The sequence below is a fragment of the Plecotus auritus genome (assembly GCF_963455305.1).
Source record: "Plecotus auritus genome assembly, chromosome: 4".
In the NCBI taxonomy this organism is placed as follows: domain Eukaryota; kingdom Metazoa; phylum Chordata; class Mammalia; order Chiroptera; family Vespertilionidae; genus Plecotus; species Plecotus auritus.
In genome coordinates this window covers 92,237,787-92,256,758 of record NC_137775.1, presented here as the reverse complement: position 1 = coordinate 92,256,758, position 18,972 = coordinate 92,237,787, and positions in this window count along the sequence as shown.

Below are 18,972 nucleotides of genomic sequence, written 5' to 3'. Positions count from 1 at the left end.
TTAATGGGGGATTTGCCTTCTTGCCCTCTCCACCCCCTGTCCTTGGGACCCCAGATACCAGCTGCCCAAACGTCCCTGTCCCTTCTGGGACCCTGGTTCTCAGCTCCAGGTCCTCAGCCACCTGTGGCGTTCAAGCTGTGGCCCCTCTGCCCACATCCACCCCAGGCATCTTCTCTGGGGCCACTGATGGGGAGCTTCTAGGTGACAGTGTGGGGATGTGCATTCCAACAGTGACACCTCTGGGACAAGCCCTGGATAGTAATTGATGCTTTTGGCTGCAAACAGCAGAAAACCCAGGTAAAGGTGGCTTAATCTGTAAGGACACGTATCACCTCCTTCACAGGAAGTGCAGAGGGGGTGACCCCGAGCCGACGGGGAGGGTCAAAGATGTCATCCCTCTGCTCTGTCATCCTCAGCATGTGGGCCACGCCTGCCCTCCTGGTCACAAAGTGGCTACTGCAGCCCAGGCATCGGGCACACACACAGCGATAGACAAAAAGGCGGTGGGAGAGAGGCCTTCTCCTCCTGCTCCTTTTACCGGGGCAGGAGGGAGGACATTGCCAGAGCTGCTGGCAGGTCTGCTCACGCCTTTGTCCAGACTGGTCACAGGTGGCCTTAGGCTGGGCTCCCCGGGCAGACCTTAGACAAGGCTCTGAGTACAAATGAGTTTGTTCAGGATGGGATTCCAGGAAGCAGTCTCAGGGAGAGGGGTGAGACTGGGAGGGAGGGCAGCCAGTAAAGGGCATGTCATCAAATCGGGTACCACTGAGGGGACTGGCCCCCAATCCTGGGTGCTTCTGGGGGAGCTAAGGTGTTTATACACAAACCTTCTGTGCCTGGTTGAGGGCTGTTCCCAAAGGAGTGTCCGCCTTCCAGCACTTGCTACCTGATTGGCTGCTGGTGGGAGCAAGGGATGGAGATGCGCACAGGGGTTGGCGGAGCTTTCCCTGGTGAGGCCGCGGGCCCAGCACCCAGCGAGGGTTTGCAGTGATTGCGGCCAGACTCGGCTTGACTTGCTGTTGGGCAGGGCGAAAGGGGCTGGCTGTTGGGGAGGCCACTAGGGTCTGCCACCGCCTTCCCCCACCTCCTCCCCAGGGCACCCTTTGGACTCTGCCACCAGGACCAGTCACAGGGGCCAAGCAATTTCCACATCCGGGTAAGGAGAACGTGGGGACAAATCCACAGAGCGAAGGCGAGTTTCAGCCTCAGCCCTGTGGAGTGGTCACCTCTGCCACTCCACCTGCTTCGCTCAGGGGGAAAGCAAGAGATGGCCCTTCCCAACGCTTCCCATGGCCACAGGCTGCACTCCCTCCTCTGACCCACCCCTCAGGCGTCCCCCCTCTCAGGGTGAAGTCTAGCTGCCTGTAAGCAGACAGGACCCGCCCACCTCACTGGTAACCACCACTGGGAGTGTCCATTGATGCATCTCCTGTGGCAGAACCTCCTAACGGGGACAGATGCAGAGCATCCAACCCAGCGATTCCCTGCTAGTTACCCTTGAAACAGGCATGTGTGCACACATGCTCCAAAAGGCACAGATGAGAATGTCCACAGCAGCATCACTCATAACCCCCAAATGGAAACCCAGCTGTCCATTGAGGGCAGAACGGATAAACCAATCGTGAGTTCCCAGGATGGAATTTTACCCAGCAGTGAGAATGAACCGTGTGTAACCACGCACAGCAACACAAACAAGCCTCAAACCCGGAGCTGAGTAGCAAAGCCAAACACAAAATACAAGGACAGGAGAACCCAGCCAGGGTGCTGGTGGCCAGGCAGTGACCCAGCGTCACCGCAGGCGCAGGGCTGGGCGGGCCTGCAGGACCTCTAGGGGTGCTGCCCGTCGCTTCTTCATCTGGGTGCTGCTTGGATAAATGTGCTCGGCGTGTGACACGCCCTGAGCTGTATGCTTACAAGGTGTGCAACTGATGTGCAAATGCTGTACTTCAAGAAAAGGATGTACATATTCCTGATTCACACGTGAGAATGGGTAGGAAGCAAGGGGGTTCCCCAATCCTGTCCCCGTGTTCCATATAAGAAGAAACTGAGGCTCAGAGGGACCATGACGTTGCCTCCCGAGCTCCAGGTCTGGTTAACAGCCTGGCTGGGTGGGGATGCAGTCCTCTCCATGCCTGGTTTGTCACACTCTCTTTCACATCACCCCCGAGCGACAACATGTGCCCTGAGGAGGACAAAGGGTCTGGAGGCCTGTGAGGCCGGGCCTCACTCTGAGGCCCTCCCTCCTAGGGCTCACACAGAGCCTGTTACACGGGGGAGCACACGTGTGCAGCCTAAGACCTCATGGGCAGCACTTCCAGGAAATGAGAGTCACGTGGTGGGAGAGAAGGTCTCGCCAGAAAGAAAACTAGTATTTAGTGAACAAGTGCTGTATTTGTTATCTATCACTATACAACGAAACAAAAACAATCTAATAGCTTAAAACAATGCACGTTGACTCTTTCAGTTTCTGTGGATCAGGAATGCGGCCGTGGCTGAGCGGGCGGGTCTGGTTCAGGGTCACTTGTGATGCTGGCTGCCGTCAGGATGCCGGCCAGAGCCACGGTCATCGGTCATCGGCAAGCCTGGTGGGGCCGGAGGCTCTGCTCCCAGGTTGGCTCCCTCACGGCTGGCAAGTCTGCGCTCTCTTTCCTGTTCTTTCCCCGTTTGCTGCCCAGAGGGTGGGAGCCACTGCCCTGGACCGTGAGAACTGGGCCTGGCAGAGCCTAGCTGGAAGGAGCCTGGGGCTCTGAGAACCTTGAGGAACAGCACCTCCCGGCCCTGTACCACTGTCTCCAAACCTCCCTCTGTGCAAGAGGAACGCACATGGAACAGATACAGTGCCACTGAACACAGGCAGGCGGTCAACAGTGTCTATCACAGGAAGTGACTGCCCCATGTCACAGCCACTGGAGTGGAGCGTCTAAGTCGGAACCGGGTCTCCTGCCTCCCAGCTTAGGGTGCATCCTGCTTTGTAGGAAGCAGCACGGGGACCTGAGACAAGCTCAGGTTCTAAAGTCAGAAAACTGGGCCCAGGGTGCCTCACTGGAGATGTCATCCTGAAAATGAGAGTTACCTTCTCCAAGTCAACTTCCTTACCTGTCAAGTTGGCATGATGATGCACACCACACAGTGCTGAGCACTTGAGTGGGCCTGGCGATTACAGAAAATACCAGTGTCTAACCATGACCGAGGGAGGCTGAAATAAGCATGGGGCCTGGTTCATGGAAATATGGTCCTCAGCTTCCCAGGTGTGTGGAACTCCAAGGCCAGGTCCCAACAGACAGGGGCTCCCACCCTGCTCTCTCAAATCACTCTTTCCGAGGGAGGTCAGCTGCCGGGGGTGTGAGGACACTCAGACAGCCCTCTGGGACCCCTGCTCACAGCTAGCCATGCGAGGGAGCTGCTTGGGGAATGGATGTTTCCATTTAATCAAGGTTGCAGATGACCGTAGCTCTGGCCAACATTTTGGCGGCAACACACAGCGATAGAACATGTGGCCTGAACCAGACCCACCCAGCTCAGCTATGTCCAGATTCCTGACCCACAGGAACTGTGGGCAAAAGACTTAAATGGACATTCTTGCAAAGAAGGTATAATAAAGGCCAACACAGACATGAAAAGATGCTCAACATCACCAGTCATTAGGAAAACGCAAATCAAAACCACAGTGAGATATCATGTCATACCTGTTCAAATGGCTGTCATAAAACACAAGTGATAAATTATTATACGATTTACTTGTACTATAATTGTAAACCTACTTTCGCCCACCCCTGTATATGCATATAGGCATCACCTATGGACACAGACAATAGTATGGGGAAGACCTAGGGAAGGAGGTGGGGGTTGGATGGAGGAGGCCAAATAGGGAGGAAATGGGACACATCTGTAATACTGTCAACAAATGAGAGAGAGAGAGAGAGAGAGAGAGAGAGAGAGAGAGAGAGAGAGAGAGATCAGACTTGTGGTTACCAGAGGCAGAGGGGGAAGAAGGAGAATTGGAGGAAGGTGGTCTGAAGGTACAAACTTCCAGTTAGAGGTAAGTGAGTTAAGTACCAGGGGTGTCGCATACAGCATGATGAACAGCACTGCTGCTGCGGTATGATGTATAGGAAAGCTGTTAGGAGAGTGAGTCCTGACAGTTCTCATCACAAGAAGAGTCTCTTCTTCTTTTCCTTTATTGTATCTGCATGAGATGATGGGTGTTAGCTGAACCCATTGTGGCGATCATTTCACAACAGATGTAAGTCAAACCATCATGCCATGTGCCTTAAACGTATACAATGATGCATGTCCATCATGTCTCAATTAAACTGGGGAAAAGGAGAGAAAAACTACCAACTGATCCACTTCCCTTCTCTTAGCATTAGTTGCTCTATGAGAGGAATGGAGGGTTTACCCCAAAGTCTCACTTTCCTAACAAAGAATTCAGCGAGCTCTGTGTCTACCACGCTAGTGACAGAGAAAGGAACTTATTGGCTTGCATAGCTGGAAGGAACACTCTGGTTATGTCAAATTAAAACAAGATTTCAGCATCCGGGGGGAAGCTGGGGACCCGATGCCATCAGGAGCCTCTCTGTCTTCCCTCCTTCTGCCTCAGCTCTGAGACTCACCGTGGGTTGGCCTCGATGTTCCCTGTTGCAACAGATCTCCTCCATGCGGAGGGTTGGCAGAGAGCAAGGCAGATAGGAATCGGAGGTGCCGGCGGCCCCAGTGGGAAAAGGGACTGTGCAAAGGTTATCAGTCTTAGGACTCTGGTGGCTCTCTTCGATCACATGTCCATGAATCACTGGCCAAGGGGCCTTGGACACACGGATGGACCAAGCCTGGGTCGTCAGTACTCCTGTTGGGGAGGGGACTGTGGTCATTGACAGGCTCATGAGGGCCACATAGAGGGAGAAGGAACAGCTCCCCAAAGCAGGCGTATTGTTTCCAAAGAAGCAGGGAGAGGTTGGCGGGAAGACAAAACAAGAAGATTCTTAAGACATAGCCCATCTCCCCAAGGAGAGAGGCCCCACGTGGTTCTTCCTACTAAAAGCTACCATCCAATCTTGCCAGTACAGTGAGTGAAGCCAACCCTGCTGCCTGGAGAAGGGCTTCCCATGGTAAACTTCACAGGCCACTATTCACTCTGACTGTGCGAATGATGGGCCTTGAAGCCGGACAGTGCATGACACGCCTGAACTTGATCATGCCTAGGACCAGGTATGGGCAGCTGAGCCAGGAAAGAAGCCAGCATCTCATGGGGTCTTGTCCTAAAACTCTAGCCAAAGAAGCCACTCCATTCTGAATGATGGCTCTAAGTTGGGACCAATTGGGAAAATTCAGAGAATTCCCAAGTGTGTGTGTGTGGAGTGGGGGGGGGGGGGTGCACTACAGGAAATGGGTTTAATGGGTGGTAGAAGCACTGAGAAGCCAATGGGATGGTGAGACACCCCAGAGATATGCAACCCTGGGAAGGGATAGAGGGAAAACAGGAGGAAGTGGTGTTAGCAGAGCCTGAAGCCAGGACCATGTGGCAGGAACTAAACCACTGCAGGGGCTGCCTAGCAGAAGCTGTGCCCATGAGAGAGGGCCGTCTAGGGGAGCAGGAGCCACAGAGAGGACACAGAGGCTCCCCAAGGCAAAGAGGAAGGGACACCAACATCCTGGCCTCTCCCTTCATCTGCCCTGCCACCTCCCTCCAGCGGCCTCCACCGATGGAAGCCTGCCGATACAGGAGCCCAAGAAATGCAGGCTGCAGGGGCCATTGTCCCTGTGGCTCAGAGCAGAGCATAAAAGAGGAAGGGCAAGGAATGAATCCGAGGACAGATGGACACATGACAGACACAACGGCCCCATCAAATCCTTTGCCTCAGTAGGAGCGAAGGCCCCGAGAGGTCATTCTCAGACAGCCTGCGGACATCCCAGTTCCACAATGAAGTGCCAGAGGACTACCCACCTGTGTCTGCACGTTCCTGAGTGTGCCACAAGGAGCCCTCGTCCTCGGAAAGGTTCCTACTGCGTATTCTTCAGCCTAGCCCCTCTGTCCTGGGAGTCGGAGGTGCTGCTCCCTCCAAATCCTGCCTGGGCTGACAGGATTGCTGTGCAAACAGAGCAGGCAGGCAGAGCGTGCAGCTGCATGGCTGGGAAGGCAGAAGGCGCAGTACAGGGGAGGCCACGCCCCTGAAAGCCAGCCCTGGTCAGGAGGGAGGGAGGCCCTTTCATGCTCCACCTCACCACCACCACACTCCAGGAAACATTTTAAACTGAATGAAAAGAAAAACACATGTTGAAATTTGTAAAATGCAGCCAACACAGTACTTTGAGGGCAATTTATTCCACTAAATGCCTTTATTAGAAGAAAAAAAAAGATTTGAAATCAATGATCAGAACTTCCACCTAAAGAAACTAGAAAAGAAAAGGCAAGTGAAATCTAAAATAAGCAGGAGAAAGGAAATAATAAAGATCTGAGCAGAAATTAATGAAATAGAAAACAGAATGAAGAGAAAATGAATAAAATCAAAAGCTGATTTCTTAAGAAAAATCAATGCAATTGATAAACCTCCAGTTAGTCCAAAATGACCAGAAAAACACATTTGTAATAGCATTGAAAACTATGAAATACTTAATGATAAATCTGATAAAAAATGTGCAAGACTGGGTACACTAAAGTATTAAAATACATTGTTAAGAGAAATAAAATAAAAAATGGAAAGATATACTTGATCATGGATCAGAACTCAATATTGTTCAAATGTTAATTCTCCCCCAAAACTGATCTGTAGATTCAATGCAATCCCAATCAAAATTCCAGCAGGCTTTTATGTGGAAACTGGGAGGCCAATTCTAAAATTCATGTAGAGAGACAAATGAGCTGCAATAGCCATAATCACTTTGCAAAAGAACAGTTTGGAGAACTTACACTATCTGGTTTATAAAGCTACAATAATCAAATGTGCAAATTGATACACCTGATAGACCAATAGATCAATGGAACAAAATAGGAAGTCCAGGAATAATGCATACATATATGCTCGATTTATTTTCAACAAAAGGCGCCAAGATAAGAATCAACTTTTCAGTAAGTGATACTGGAACAACTGAATATCCATCTGTAGGTGTTTCTCTCTTTCCGTGTCCAGCACGGAAAGAGAGCGGGTCCAGTTCCTGAGCAGAGGAGCTGGGGATTGAGAAATAAAAGAAAGAAAAAGACAAGACACAAAGATAGAAGAAACAAGCTAGGACCGGGTGGGACCACCGTCCTCTCTGATGGAGGGACAGGGACTCAGAGCCAATCCAGTGAGTTTATTTTATATCCCAAATACTAGGAAGTTTCATCAAAAGCTCAAGACAAAAGGAGATTATTTGCATTCTTGAATAGGCCCTGAGCATTCCTGGTGCTAGGCTGGATTTAGATATCAAACCTACTTCCACACACCATGAACTGATAAAAGTCAATGCTAATAATACCCTTGCCCTTTTGGCAAGGCATGTTCCCAGGGCGTGGCTTTGCCTGTCACCTTGGGTTCAGCTGACAATAATTAAAGAATGCCCATGTGCCTTCCCAGGGGGCCCTCTACATCCATCTGTAAAAAAAAATGAACTTTGACTGATACCTTGCACTATATTTAAAAATGAATTCAAAATGAATCATAGGCCTTAATGTAAAACCTGAAACTGTGAAACTTCTGGAAGAAAAGATAGAAATAACTCTTTGTGACTCTGGGTTTGGTAAATATTTCTTCAACAGGACAAACAAAAAAGTTTGAACCACAAAAGAAAAAAATGATATATTTGACTTCATCAAAATTAAGATAGTCTGCTCTTCAAAAGATTTGTTAAGAACATGAAAAGAGCCCTTGCCGGTTTGGCTCAGTGGACTGAAGAGTCCTGGGTTAAATTCTGGTCAAGGGTGCGTACCTTGGTTGCAGGTTCCCAGCCCTGGTCGGGGTTCATGCAGGAGGCAGCCATCCGATGTTTCTCACATCGATGTTTCTCTCTGTCTCTCCCTCTCCCTTTCACTCTCTCTAAAAAATCAATGGAAAAATATCCTTGGGTGAGGATTAACTAAAAATAAATAAATAAATAAGGCTTTAAAAAAAAAAGGAAAAAGAAAGAAAATTAAAAGATAAGCTATAGACTGGTATAAGACATTTGCATTCACATATATGATAAAGGACTTGTATGTAGAATATATAAGGAACTCCCAAAACTTAATAAAAATAAGACAAGCAACCAAATAAAAATGGATAAAAGATTTGAACAGATGATTCGCCAAAGAAAAAATTAAGATGGCAAGTAAATGTGTGAAATGGTGTTCAACATCACAGTCATTAGAGGAATTAAAGTTAAACCTATAATGAGCTATCACTACTTAGCTGCTAGAAAGGCCACAGGGAAATACTGGCTATTTGGTATAGCCGCTATACCAAATGTTACTGGGGCAGTGGAGGACCTGGAATTCTGAAATGCTGCTGTTGGGAATATAAAATGACACAACCACTTTGGAAAACAGTTTGGCACTTCTTTTACCAATTTTATTTTATTTTTTTAAATATATATTTTATTGATTTTTTACAGAGAGGAAGGGAGAGGGATAGAGAGTTAGAAGCATTGATCAGCTGCCTCCTGCACACCTCCTACTGGGGATGTGCCCGCAACCAAGGTACATGCCCTTGACTGGAATCGAACCTGGGACCTTTCAGTCCGCAGGCCGACGCTCTATCCGCTGAGCCAAACCGGTTAGGGCTCTTTTACCAATTTTAAAGGAATGGCTAAATGTGTATTTCAATATACACCCACCAACGGCCCAACCATTCCATTCCTAGGTATTTACCCAAAAGAAATGAAAGCGCGTCCAGAAAGACTTGTACAGAGATGTTTTTGACAGCTTTATTCACAACAGCCGGACTTCCAAGTAATGCCATGTCTGTCTGTATCAGATATGTCACCAAGATCAACGGTGGAGGGATAGACAAATGGTGGTACATCCACACAATAGAATATTACTCAGCAACAAAAAGGAATGAAATACTGATGCATGCAACACACAGATGAATCTCAGAGTAACTATGCCTACTGCAAGGAGCCAGAGGAAAAAAGGCTGCCCAGGGCCTCATTCCATTGGGGTTAAATTCTAGAAAATGCCAACTAAGCTGCAGTGACAGCAGCAGGTCCGTGGCTGCCTAGGGATGGAGGCGGGTAATCACAGGGGATCGGGAGGGGCCTTTCGGGGGATGGGTCTGTTCGCTGTCTTGATTGCGGTGGTAGTTTTGTGGGTGGAAAATACAGCAAACCTTATCAAGTTGTCTACTTTAAACATGGGCGATAAGCGTCAGCGGCACCTCGATACAGCTATTTTAATAAACGGAGAAGAAATGATTTCACAGAGGAAGACTGCGGCAGAAAAGGACAAGGTCGTGGTGAGGGACAGTGTGGCCTTGTGCCCGCGCACGTGGCCTGGAGAGCCAGCCTCTCCGGTTCCCTGCCCTGGCTCCATCCCTTCCTGGTGTTGGACATTATAAATAACACAAAATGGACATCCTCAAACATAAAACCTTCGAGCGCCTTGGGTGGCTTCTTTGCAGTAAATTCCTCCATGTTACATAACCTCTTGGTATCTCTGTTTTCTCACGTGTAAAATGGAGACAACAGTGATATCTATATCACTGTATGGGGGATGAAATGACTGTGTGTGTGTGTGTGTGTGTGTGTGTGTTAGAACAGTTTCCTGGCACACAGTAATTCTATGTCCAATGCTGGCCAGGTGCTACAAAGGCAAAAATACACCCCATATCCCTGTGGTGTCGGCCGATGGTGTCCGGCTAGACTGCCAGCTCCCGGCGCTCAGGGCCAGGAAGGAGACACAGACCAGGGAAAGACACCAGGGGACCAGGCAGGGGCAGGGTGGGGGCAGGGAGGGGTGGGGGTCAGAGGCAGAAGGGGGAGCTCAGAACACTTAGCTTGTTTTCTGGACAAAGCCCCCAAGACCGTGAAAACCAAAATGTTGTGATAGCATATTTCTTCCCCCAATTTCATCCTGGCAGAATTACTGGCCAGTAATTACCTAGCAAATGAGAGAATCTGCCAGGACCCCAATTAGGTACCTGAGGACATAATTGGTCCCTAATTAGAAAAAGTTGTCAAACGGGAACAGTTATCTCGGTTCTGTTTCATTTCCTTCCCTCCTCAAGCCCATCTCTCGGCCTCCCACTGGGCCTTCCAGCTCCTCCAGCTCCTGGGAGACGGGCGGGAGGCCCCCTGCCCATCACTTCCACCGGCCCAGCCAGTGAGGTAGGGCTCCGCCCTCCCGCGTCCCCAGCAGCCCCGCCCCTCACCACCTTGTTTTCTGAGGGCCTCTTCCCTTGGCTGCTCTCCCCTAAACTGCGGGCTCCCAGCGGGCAAGGCTTTGTCTTACTCTCTCCCTGTCTCCGGATCCGCCCGGGCCTGGCGCCCAAGAAAGGTGTAGAAAGGATTGTTACAGTGAAATGGTGGCTCTGGGCCCAGAGTGATGATGCTGAGTGTCTCCATCCAGGCACAGGCGAGGGGCTTACTCCATGGCCCTCACTTACCCACCACAGCCCAGAAACGCCACCCCGCTGCTCCCCGCGCCCCGGCCCGCCTCCTGTGGTCTGCATTGCTCCCCAGCTGAGGCATCACTTCTGAGTTGAGGGGTCATGGAAAGCTCCGGGGAGCAGCTGGTGTCTGGTTTGGGGATTTGGAGTTAAGAGGAAAAGCCAGCAGAAGCCATCGCAGGGGGTGGAGGTGGGCCGCTCAGGGCAGGTGAAGCGCCTGCTCTGGCTGAATTACTGGGGAAGGGAGGGAGGGAGGGAGGGAGGGAGGAGGTTGGGGGTGCAGCAAACCTTCAAGGGCCACCAAGGAGTGTGGGCTTCGTCCAGAAGCATTGGGAACCAGCCCGGAAAGACATTCCTGGAAGTTGAAGCCACAGTCCTTGCTCACCACAGAAGGAAGGAGAGGGGTGCAGGGAGAGAGAGAGAGGCAGGAGTGGTGGGGGAGGGGGGGTGGCGGGGGCGCCATGACCCCAAGCACCTTGGAGAGTGAAGGCAGAGGGCGTGAGGCGTGGATCAAACCAGTGCCTCAGTTTGGCTTAGCAATTTCACTCCCAGGAATTTACCCTAAAGAGCTCCTTCAACAGGTGCTTGAAGGTCTTACGTTTGATGATGCTCTTCACGTATTATTTAGAAGAGTAACAAGAGTGGAGAAAAGATCCTGTTAAAGCAAGGAAGCCGGTCACAAAAGACCAGTTTGTGTGATCCCATTTCCGTGAAACGTCCGGAACTGACATATCTGTAGAGACACAAGTGGATGAGTGATTGCCCAGGGCGGGGGGTGGGAGTGGGGGTGGGGGTGGAATGGGACGTGACTGCCAGTGGGTACAGGGTTCTGAACTGGGGTGATGACATGTTCTGAAATTAGATGAGATTTTAGAACATGTATATTGTAAATATACTAAAACCATTGCCTTGCACGTTTAGAACGAGTGACCTTTGTCATTTATAAACTATATGGCAAAATAACCGTTCCCATTTGTAAACAAGGCGTGGGGAGTTCAGGGCAGGGGCCCTGTGCACCGTGAAGAAAGCGGTTTCTAGCCCGATGCGTGGATAGCGCTGGGCCCCCCCGGAAAATGCAGCTGCCCTGAAAGGAGACGGCCCGGCCCCTCTGTGAAGAGAGTGGCAGGGGCGGGGGATGCGGAGTCCCGGGGAACAGCGGGCCAGGCACGGCAGGGTGGAGGGGAAACTGCTGAGTGTGACTCTCCAGGTGCCTTCCTGTGGACAGCAAGCACATGGGCCCGAGGCCCAGCACGCCGTGCTCGCCTGCCGCCTCCTGCCGCAGGAGCCTAACAGTGTGTGGCTTGTACCCTACCACCAGGTCAAGTAACAGAGGAAGGTGGGGTGCCCAGGTAGGGGGCAGGGGAGAGAAAAACAAGTAGGAATCTGATCGTCCTGGGTTAAGTCCCAGATCTGCCACCGCACTGGCTGTGTGACCTTGAGGGAGTTACTTAACTTCTCTGGGCCCCACGGGGGAGCAGTTGAAGTTACCCTAAAGCACATGTGGAGAATGGGGTGCAGTGCCCCTTCCACGGGAGCTGGGCGGGGGTGTCATCACTGGGATGAGCAAACCCTGGGGATGGGCGAGCCTCACAGGGTCCCAAATCTCCATGACCAGAGCCAGTGGGAGTGGGGCCAAGGGTCAATGAGTCACTGATCCCAGAACTGGAGGGGGTGCATCCACCTCCCCAGCCCCATCTTCCATTCCAGAAGCAGGAGGGTCTTTCGGGCTTCTCTGAAGAGGACACTAATTAAACCTTAATTGACACAGCACTGACTAGCTTCTTAATTACACAGAACCACATGACTACCACGCAGCAGACACTAATTGTTCATTAGGAAGCAGCCTTCCCTCCCCCCCACCTGCCCCTTTTCTAGAACCTACCAGCCACGGCACCTGAGGGACAGTGGCAGGCGCAGCCCCACCCCCACCCAGCTGAGCCCACCCTGAGCCTGGGGTTCCGCGGGAATAGTCCACACCGCGGCCCCAAGTCAGGTGCGCTCCTGTGATAACAACCTAAATGACAACTTCCATCGTTTTGAGCATCTTCATTCAGAACCCTGAAGCTCTCCTTCAAAACCCCCAGCCCACACCAGGATGGATGTGTGTAACCTCAGAACCAGCTCCAACCCGTCCTGTCCTGCTTCTAACAAGACACTGGACCAAAGTTCAAACCTTGGATACACCACCACAGGTAGCCTTGTGGACCTGTAACGCCTGCCCTCCCCCCCCCCCCCCCCCGCCCCAGCCCATGGAAGCAAAGGACAAGGACAGACCTGGGACCTGAGCCAGGACCCTTTCCGCAGCGAAGGTCCGTCATCAAGAAGGTTCGGGGCTGAAACCTCTTAGATCTTGACCCGAACCCTGACTGGGGAGCCAGTTTTGAGTCTACCTCCTGTCTCCCTGCCAGTTAGCCTCACAGGAAAAGGTTATTATTTTCTCAAAAGTGTTGGCTTCTATGCGTGTCGGGCAGCGAGCCCTCGCTGGTAACACTCTGGAGCAGGCATCCTCAAACTACGGCCCACGGGCCACATGCGGCCCGCCGAGGACATTTATCCGGCCCGCCGGGTGCCGCTGCCTGTCCTGCTTAGCAGCCGACTTGTCTCGGGCCTGCAGTGCGCATAGGAATTTGTTCATAGTTTTTTTTTTTTTTAAACTATAGTCCGGCCCTCCAACGGTCTGAGGGACAGTGAACTGGCCCCCTGTTTAAAAAGTTTGAGGACCCCTGGTCTGGAGCCTGAGTGGCGGCCTCCTGGTGGGGAGGGGAGCCCAGGGCTGGCCCGGCTTGGAGAGAGAGGAGGGGAACCCGCACGTGCCACACCCCCTTTGTGCCGATGACCTGGCAGCTCCGTGTCTAGGAGCTGGACACCACAGGACAGGGGTTTCCAGATGACGTGACTGGCTCTGGGGGAGCGAGACACAGGCCAGGACGGAGCCAGATTCAAACCAGGTCTGACCCACGCCCAGCTGCTTCCTGCTAGGCCCGCTGCCTCCTTGCGATGTTCAAGATTGGGACCTGGCGTGGGAAGGCAACCTGCCCTCCCTGGGAGCCGTTTGCCCAGCATCACAGCGCAACTCCCGGGTTCAGTCCCCGCTCTGCCCTCCTGCCCTCCTCGCGCTGTGCCTCAGCTTTCTCCTCTGTGAACTGGGGACGAAGACAGTTCCGTCCCACCCCCGGCTGCTGGATTAGATGAGCCAGGCATGGAAGGCGCCCAGAAGGGAGCCTGTCTCACAAAGCCGGGGCTTTATGAGGGCGGCAGCTACAATCTCCTGTAATGGAGCTTGTTGGGACCTCCAGGAGCTCATTTTGGGATTTGGGGTCCCCAACCCCTTCTTCCCACCCCTCGTTTTCTCTCCACTGTCTGGCCTTGGGAGCCACTCCCAACAGCTTCACCTTCCATGTCCCCTCCTGAGGCTCTGCCACAGGTGGGCCTCTGGACGCCCCCCCCCCCCGCCCCCAAAGGTGCTGCTTCTGAGCAGGCCCCAGGTGCAAGCCTACCTGGCCCTGGGGCCCACCGATGCCCAGCCCTTCCTGCCAGAGGTGTGGGCAGGACGGGGACTGACACGTCCATCTAGTGACCACTTCCCATCTGTTGCTTCTCTGGGACAATCCCTTCTCACTGCTGCTCTGGTGTAAACGCATGTCCACCCTCAGTATCCTGATTTGGACAATAAATGATGTAATCCCACAGTGGACACCCCTCCCCTGCCTGCCACCGACCAGGTCTGTACGTACCAATCCTGGGGAACCCTCAGCCTGGGGGGGCGGCCACGGGGGGTTGCCCCCCTCACCCCTGACAGAAGAAAAAACAAAGACAAGACATATGGGGGGAGTACTACCCCATGTTCCCACCACCAAAAACAGGAGTTGGGGTGCTAACCCACATTTGGGGGACCTCAGAAGCCCTCGCCTGTTCTCCCCCTGCCCTGCCATGCTCCATCCCTGTTGGCTAGAAGGCTCTCTAAAGGAGGAGCACAGGCTACTCTGAGTTGAGTCTCTGGTGGGCAGGGTTGGGGCACAACGGGATATAGGAGAGGGCTTAGGCAAAAGGGTCAGTGTGAGCCAAGGCATGGGCAGAGGACCGTGTTGTGGGAACAGCGACTAGGAGTCTGGAGTACAGGTGGGGGTCAAAGCGGGGGAGCAGATGACCGAGCAGATTGGGAGCAGGGGAGGTAGAGGACCTGCAGAGGGTCAGGGACGGGCATGAGCCAAAGAGCTACTCCACCAGAGGGGCTATTCCCTTATCCACGTTCTGCCACTGGCCTAAGGACCTGAGAAAAACAGGGTGGAGGAGCCCCCAGAACACTAGGACTAGTGCTTCATGGAGGAGGGGGCACTTGTGTTGGCTGGGTATCAAAAAATATACTGCAGCCCTAACCGGTTTGGCTCAGTGGATAGAGCGTCGGCCTGCGGACTGAAAGGTCCCAGGTTTGATTCCGGTCAAGGGCATGTACCTTGGTTGCGGGCACATCCCCAGTAGGAGGCGTACAGGAGGCAGCTGATCGATGTTTCTCTCTCATTGATGTTTCTAACTCTCTATCCATATCCCTTCCTCTCTGTAAAATATCAATAAAAAATATTTTTAAAAAAATGTACTGCAGCCCAGCCAGTGTGGTTCAGTGGTTGAATGTCAGCCCATGAACCAGGAGTCACAGCCATTCCATTCCCAGGGCACATGCCTGGGTTGTGGGCTTGATCCCCAGTGTGGGGTGTGCAGGAGGCATCCGATCTATGTTCTGCTCTCACATTGATGTTTCTATCTTTATCTCTCTCCTTCCTCTCTCTAAAATCAATATATATATATATATATATATATATATATATATATATATTTTAATGTATTACAAATAGGAACAGCTCATGCAGACACTGAGGAAAGCATCTGTGCTCTCTCTGAGAATGGTGAGCAGGCCAGCTTGTCAGTTCCTGGGTGACTTCATGGACATGGGACATTGGGGCGTGTTGTGGAGAGCCGTGGGCACCCTGACAACTGGCTTACTGCCTGTTGACAGGTCCCAGGGAAGTAGCCTGGGGGTGTGGCCATGCTGGCTTCAGGATGGGTGGGCAGAGATTCACTCACGCCCTCACCACCTCCTCCCACAGCTTCTTGCCCAAGTCCTCTCTCGTCCTTTGTCCTTTTCCAGACAGAGAGGACCTCAGGAAAGGAGGCTCAGCATGCTCCTCCCCTCCCCCAGCTGTGCCTTCGTGGGGGGAGGAGGGGTGGTGAGGCAGGTTCCCGCCCTGGCCCAGGATGCTGTGGGCTGCGCTGCACCCCTCCCTACCCCGGTCCCTGGTGTCCCCTGGTGTCGCTGCAAGCGACACAGCAAGACACAGCAATTAGGTCAGAACGCCCCTCCAGATGCTCACCCCTTCTCATTATCTGGAAGCAGTTACAGTGTATCAAGGAAAGCCCTCTGGGGGTGTTTTCCCATCTGTTGCTCTATTTCTGACACATGCTGCTTTCCCACCTGGAATTCCCATGCCCTCATCTCCTCCTATCTGTGCCCTTCCTGTCCTTGGACAAGTTTCCAGTCTCTGCACCTTTTTCTCCTTGTCATAGTGTGGACAGAATAGTGCCCACCTGGGGGTCACAGAGGACTCAGGGGGTTCATTCATGCACAGTGTTTAGCTCAGGGCCCAGCACAGAGTAGGTGCTCACTGAACAGTGGCTACAGTTCTTCTCAAGGCCTAGCCCAAATCCCTCTTCCTCCAGGAAGCCCTACTGGGCCACCTAAGCCTTCGGTGGTCACTCCCTCTTCCACCTCCCACTGCCTGCTCCTCGGGACTCGGTATTCTGACGTGCATCCTTTGTCATAGATACACACCTTGCCTCCATGTTCACAGGAGGTTTGCCATGTGCCAGGCGCTGAGTGCTTTACATCAGTAATTCATTTAACCCTCACAACATCCCTGTGAAGTAGGTACACTATTATTGCCCCCATTTTACAGAGGAAAAAAATGAGACACAGAGAGGAGAGGTTAAGTAACTTGCCCAAGGTCACACAACAAGTAAAGCGATGGACCCAGGCCAAGGACGCAGGCAAATTCCAAGCCCATACTTTTACCCTCTACTGTAATCATAGGCTAATAAACGTTTTGTGGGTGGGAGGTTATACACATGACAAGTACCGGCGGGCTTTGTGGAGTTTCCAGTTTCAGTGGTGTGTGCACTTGCGGCTCTCCACCAGGGCTGCACGCATACATTCATCACATGCAGATAGTGTGTGTGCAGAGATGTGTCTAAAGGCTGCATGTTGCATGCACGGAGAGCTTAGACACCATGTGGTCCGAGTGTGTGCACACGTGTACGGTGTCCGAGCACCCCGTGTGAATTCCTGCAGGGGGTGTAGAGGGCACATCACATTCCTTTGTGTGGCCGTCATTCTACCCCAACAGTTAAATACCAGCGAGGGAAGTGGGGCAGGGAGATTTATCCTTCTGCAGAGATTGAGATGCCAAAGCCTGGAGCGGCTACGTGACGAGCGCACTGTGTGTACACAGCGTGTGAGCATTGTGTGATCTAAGCATGTACGCACATGTATATGCCTGTGTGTGCATGCTAAGTCTGTCACGCACGTGTGTCAGCAGCGCATAGGTGATCGTTGCAGTGCACAGAGGCTATGTGTGACCTGCACGTGTGTGCACATTGAGAGGTATATACACTGAGTGGCCAGATTATTATGATCTCTGAGTGCATAATAATCTGGCCACTCAGTATATATATATATTAGAGGCCCGGTGCATGAAGTTGTGCATGGGTGGGGTCCGGCCAGCCTGGCCAGGGGGAGAGGACATGGGCAGTTGGCCGGCCTGCCTGCTGGTAGAACTCCTGGTGGAGCAGACAATTTTCATATTAGCCTTTTATTATATAGGATATACACTGAGTGGCCAGATTATTATGCGTTCAGAGATCATAATAATCTGGCCACTCAGTGTATATGCAAGTGCACAGGAGAGGAGATGAGGGGGTGCAATGACTGCAAAGTAAGACAGACCTGAGTGCCCTTCTTGCCTCTGCCACTGCCTAGCCCTGTGGTTTGGGACAAATCACTCCCTCTCCCAAGGTTCCGTTTCTGCGTCCTAAAACGAGAACAGCGACACCAACCTGTGAAGCTGGGTGGACTGAGGTAGGCTGGAGCACGGTAGGCACCTGCATACTATTTGAGGGCGTGTTGTGTGCACATGTACATGTGTGAGCCCTGAGGGTGTGTACATGTGGCTGTGTGTTCACAGGGTGTGGAGTGTGTAGGGGGAGCACAATGGGTAGGCATGCATGTGTGTCTAACTGCCTGGTGCAGGCTGTGGGGGTGAGGATGTGGGGGTGTTGGGGTGCACATGGTGTAACAGTACCATGTGTGACTGTACGTGTGGGGGGCTGTGCCCCAGGTCCCTCATTCTCGGTGAGGCTGGATTTGAGGAGCCTGGCTGGGCCGAGGGGATGTCTCTGGCTGTCAGGCCCGCGGTGGGTGGGGGGTGCCCCTGCTGGCGGTGACTGAGCCCCTGCTCTCCCACCAGGCCTGCCAAAATACAGCGAGACAGGGTGTAATTACCGGCACTTACCGCGGCCATTACCCCCCTCACCGCTGCGTGTGACACACGACCCGTCAGCTCAGCGTTCGCACCATTAAGGGGCCTCATTAGCATCCCGGCTCAGAAGCAAAATTACCCTCACTGCTCATTTCAAGATGTCATCAATTTTAATTTAGGGCCCAAAGATAGTACAATGGGAAGGCCCTCCCGGCCCGCCGCACATGGAGAGGGATGAGGGGGTGGGGGAGGGGCTGGGGCGGCCAGGGCGGAGGGGGACCAGGAGGGAGAAGGGGCTGAGCAGGGAGAGGAGAAAAAATGCCGACCTCCCCCTGCCCCAGAGATGTGCCCAGGCTAGGGCTTCTGCTGGCACCCCCCTGGAGGGAAAAGACATTGAGGGTGCAGCCAAGGGCAGGTCCCTAGTCCACCCACTCCCTTAAGGAAGCTATGACGTCCGTGGCCACATCTTGAGTGACATGTTGTGCGTAGCACTTCCTTCAGTTATTCCTTGAATCCCCACAACCACCCTGGGAGGTAGATATTGAAATCCCCCATTACAGGAAGGGAAACTGAGGCACAGAGAGCCCCAGCAAGCCAAGGCAGAGCTCACAGTTAATTAAATGTGGCCTGTTTGGCTTTGCTGCTCCCTGCCTCTCTGAACCCAGACCCAGGCAACGTGCCCAGGCCAGCCACCCACTGCCAATCCCGCCAGCCCTGCCGCCCACAGGCGCCCACGTTCCTCAGGCCTTCATACTCTGTGCCCTGGGCCTGGAGTGCCCCTCCCTCTCCTACTCAGCCCGGTCCTCACGGCTCAGCTTAATACCACCTCTCCCTTTTAAAAACTCCTCGCTGAATCCTCACTGCTGTCACATGGCCGTCTCCTCGCCCAC